The sequence below is a fragment of the Chrysoperla carnea genome, chromosome 5 (genome assembly GCF_905475395.1).
Source record: "Chrysoperla carnea chromosome 5, inChrCarn1.1, whole genome shotgun sequence".
Classification (NCBI taxonomy): Eukaryota; Metazoa; Arthropoda; class Insecta; order Neuroptera; family Chrysopidae; genus Chrysoperla; species Chrysoperla carnea.
Genome location: NC_058341.1, coordinates 16,967,082 through 16,972,172, shown reverse-complemented (window position 1 = coordinate 16,972,172; position 5,091 = coordinate 16,967,082). Strand labels below are relative to the sequence as shown.

The following is a 5,091-nucleotide window of genomic DNA, read 5'->3' as shown; positions in this document are numbered from 1 at the left end:
CATTAATATTTTATTTAATATTTTATATTTATTTGTTAAAATATTATTTATTTATTTTAAAATAATAGGTTTTTATTTTTTGTTAAATTGTTGGCTTTATTATTACATAATCATTTTGTTTATATCAAATATTATTAAAAGATCTAAATACCAAAGTAAAAAATTTAAGGCATGGTCAGTTTTTGTCATGATTTTCAAAAATTTAATTAGGTGAAATATGTTTGTCCTAACTAAGAAGGTATAACGTTTTTGTGGGTCATTCATTTATTTTTATTTCTAATAGATTTCTTAATTCAAAACAATAAATTGATATCATCGTATACTATTGGCTAAAGTATTCTTAATATCACAAAAATTATTCCATGCCAGAAAAAGCAAGAAACAAGCCGTGGGGTGGGTCTGGTTGAGGTCCACACGAGAATCGATATGAATTTTTCACATAGGGCGTATAAAAGAGTGATTAACAGGTAAATAAAATTTAAAATTTTTCTTATCATTTTCATTTCAACTTTTTAAGGTATTTCGACACCGAAAAAATGAAAATGATACCAAAGATTTTAAATTTTATTTATTAATTAGTCATCCTTTTGTGAAAAATTCATATCGATTCTCTGTACGGTTTAGGAGAAATTAACTATCAAAGTCAGTGTTTTTACCAAAAATAATTTTTCATTTTTATGCACTGTTTTGAATTTTGGTATGATTATAAAGCTTAAAACTTGAGGAATATTGATAAAAATTTTTTATGTAAATGGTAACATTTTTAAAAGTACTTATTCACTAAAACAACCAACATTTATTTCGACTTCTGCATATACCAAAATGTAAAAAGGACTGTTTTTAATAATTAATTTATCGCAAGCGGTAGAGAGTACACAAGGATAACGTATAGATACTCATTAATTGACACAAAAAATTTCAGGTTTTTAATAACACTTTCATTTTGATATCGAAACGGCTTAAAATGTAAGTTAAGAAAAATTGGATAATTAATACGTATGCATAATTATAAATATCAAATATTAACAACGACTCCGTGGCGCAACGGTAGCGCGTCTGACTCCAGATCAGAAGGTTGCGTGTTCAAATCACGTCGGGGTCACACCAATTTTTTTAACTTTTTGAATTTTCCTATTTCGTTAATAGGTACAACCCTTTTATCAAAGTACAAATTAAATTAGCATATTGGCTATGAAAGAGGTAGTTAGTTATTGATTGTCATTCGAAATTGGTTGGTTTGATGAATCTCCTGAGTAAGACCAACCCCCAAAACATGCCCAGCATGCAACGAACCAGCCTCCGTAAGCAACATAATCGAGACATGGCCAGGACTCAACCAACGCAGAAGTCAACACGGAATTCCAACCGACGTTTCAACTACACTCAACGAAGAACGTCATTGCCTCCAAACGATCAAATTGTTAAAATCGTTGAAACTAATCTACTAAGGTTGTCAGAGCGAATTTAAATAAACAAAAAAATCTACTACAGTGGAATCTCTATAACTCGAACTTCGTTTAATCGTAATACTCAGAAAGTTGAAAAAAAGTTCCATTTCCGTGAACCGAACCCCTAAATATATCTGGAATTATTTAGACTTTGTAACTCGAACAAAATGTTATTTCCCTGCAAGGTGCTATTGATAGTACATCAATACCACCTTATATTCTGTAACTCTTATATTTATATTCTGTAACTCGAATTTAAATATTTCCCTAATATTTTAATTGGCATTTAATTAAAGCATTTTTTTTATCTCTAGTTTTTTTTTATAACACCAGAATTTTGGTGAAAAAAGTTATTCATGAACCCAACTCCCACAACCAAAAGTTTTTAATCAAAAAACTCGACTCAACAAACAACATACACTTGTACACCTTTTATTAAATTTTTTAATATCAAATTATTTGTGTAAAGTTTTATAATAATATAAATAAATGTCTAGAAAATATGAAATCTTACCTAATAGTTGTTTTAATTACTTGTTTTAAACTCATATAATATTTTGTTTCGATTCATTAGAATTATATAAAAGAAATGTATTACGTAAAGTCTATACAGTAAAATGACATTTAAAAGTGACAGGGCATTGCCCATAGTCGAATATAGTTTAGTGTATGACCTTTTCTTTGCGAAAATTCTAAGTATATATACTATATATACATACATGTCTAATTTACATAAATTATTATCAAATACCATTATTAATACAAATAAGCAGTCCGGAGAGGGTATCATGATTTAATATTTCAGATTTGGGCATATTTTGATTTTCAAACATCAAATATCTAATCAAGTAACTTTGATTTTTCAACTCTTTGGTAACGATTTAATCGGTCAGTATATAAGAATTTAATACAAACTCATTCATTTTACAAAAAGCAGAGAAAAATTATTTTTGAATAACTTTAAAAACAGCCAATATAAAAGCCATCAAAGATTTGTTTGTATCTCTGTCTAGCAAAACAGAATTTAGCATTCTTTAGAGTTCTTATGACAAATATAGTATATGACGTCATATACCATGTCCAATTTCTCTATCGAATATCTGTTTAATCAGTACTTTAAAATGATTTTATCATGCCGTATTTCTTGGTCGATTTTAATTTTAATTTCCCTTTTTGTTAATTCTTTTACGATATTTTCGACATTTGTTAATAGATCGCTTATGATTGTCTTAGTATGAGAAATGTATCCAAAGTTAAAACGACAAACACGCATACGGCAAAGTTATACACACACAAATTCATAGTCGTGATAAAATTCGACTTCATAGCCTTACTAGACCGGTGCACTTTTATGAAGAATATTTCCCCTTAACTAAGCTACCGATTGTCTTCATATATTCTTCCACCACAATTCTTATTATTTCTAGCTTTTAGAACAATTTAACAGGACTTCTGGGGACTTTTTCAATCATTCGGTCATATTTCTGGTACTAAAAACCCAGTTTTACTTAGTTTCAAAAAACTTTCCACACTTCACTTGTTCACTTTAGTTTTTCATTTATTGATAAACATTATAAATTCTTGGATTCTTAAAACTTTAACTCCCTTTTTATTCTTCTCTTGTTATCACACGAATAGAAGTTCGAAGGAAGCGCAGATATATTATTTTAATTTCGTTTGTCTTGCTGCTATTAACACACAACAAGATTTGGAAAAGGTAATTTCATTTTATCTTAAGTTTGAAGTTAAAGTTTGACAATGTAACTGATAATTAATCATGAGCAAATTCATCAACTTATCCGTCGGAAACCGCATTTAAATCAAACAATATACTTACAATTATATACATTTCGCAACATAAACGTGCAAAGTATGAGATAAGGCTGTATTATGTAATATAACATAAAAAATAAAACATGCATTTTTTGCTTCTTAACCTTAATTTAAATTATTGAGAGTCAAAATTTCTAATTAAATTTGCAAAAAAAGCATTTAAATTAAAATTGAAATTAACACTCTCGTCAGTTTAAAAAAGCTTCTTAACAACGCATGCGTTCCAGGATAAGTTTTATACAAAGCAACAATTAACTCTCAATACCTACTCATAGTATAACAGATTGTGTAAGGACCCTTTATACTTTATACTTTATACTTTTAACGTCATATTTGAACGCACTTCAATAAGTTTTTAAAACCGGTCTAGAAGATTTACGCATACTAGATAAAAATTTGTTCAAAAAAATTGTAAAATTTCAGCTTTTTAATTAATTACCAGTGCAATCAACATTTGTGACAAAACTATATTATCTTTTTTTATAAATTATTCCTTTGTTGAATACACAAAGTAAAAAAATTAGCAAAAATTATTTAAATTGTTCTTACCTGCATTTCAAAAAATAATTTCCAAAAACATTTCAACTTAATTCCTTATCCAAAAAAAAAAGACACAAACACTTTTCCAGAAAAAAAAAGAAAGAATAAATAAAAAATAAATTACTTCACACCAAAATCACATAAATAAATAATCTACTATCATTTATCACACAATATCACACATATAATTAACAGAAGGGTGCAATATCACATAATTAAATTCAAAAAAAGGAACAAAACACAATCGTATGTCAAAAATTAGTTAAATGCACCACCGTCGTTGTCTCACACTACACACATAACTGATTGTCACTGATTGTCGTCAAACTGTTCTTCAAAACTGTCAAAATTTTGTGTTCCGAAGAATGTTTTTAAAAAGTTTTAAATTGTTGTAAGAAAAAAGTAACAATAATCGGACAGAAATTCAGTTGGTTGTCTTGTGGATGATGTTATAACATTTATTTGTTATTATTTATAAAATAATTCTTTGTATAATAATAATAAAGTTTTTTTGTTGTTGGTATATGTGTGTATTTGTTGTTGTAGGCGGTAACTATTTCTTCAGAGTATTATTTGATTCTTTGGTGATGAGGATGAGGTATGATGATGCTTGATGATGATGCCATCCACATGCATTCTCATATACACAATATATAAAATAATATGTATGCGGTGGTCGACTTGGACTCCACACAAGATGGTAAGAAGAAGTGTATAAAGGTATAGTATAGAGAGTATTTTGTATGATGTAGTTATAGCTTCAGAAGCGAGCGTGTAATAGTTTAGTACAAGCAAAGTAATATGTAGTTACGATGATAATTTCTTTTTAGAGGTATATATTTTATTTTTATAAAATAATAATATTATATATATATATAGATATTCTATATGTATAAATGTATAACTAAGTTACGAAAATTTTGAATCTACTTGAAAATTTCAGATGCCATAGCTTTTGTTTACGAAGGGAGTCGAAAAGAAGAGTAGCTACCACGACCCAGATTTTCCGAGTAAACCAACGGACTAAGAATTGCCAAAAATTATCGAAATGAAAGTGTCAATCTACATATATCCTCACGAGTCGAACTGGAAAAATAATTTTAATGGTAGGTATGATGTTGAGCACATCTGAAAGGTCGTAAGTATTCTCTCAGAAGTGCTCAACAATCAACGACCATTCAGACTACGAAAAGACTACAAGTACAGCACAGGTAGAAATATGTCCAATAAGAGAAGCAGCCAAACTCATCAGCAGAGGCGACCACTCAAG

The 5,091-nt window shown here is 28.5% G+C and overlaps 1 non-coding gene across 1 annotated transcript; it reads left to right on the top strand.

Annotated features, from left to right (window-relative positions):
* The first annotated feature begins 1,030 nt into the window (after positions 1-1,030).
* Positions 1,031-1,102, top strand: Trnaw-cca. The gene has a single exon. It is a non-coding gene; the product is annotated as a tRNA-Trp (tRNA).
* The last annotated feature ends 3,989 nt before the right edge of the window (positions 1,103-5,091 follow it).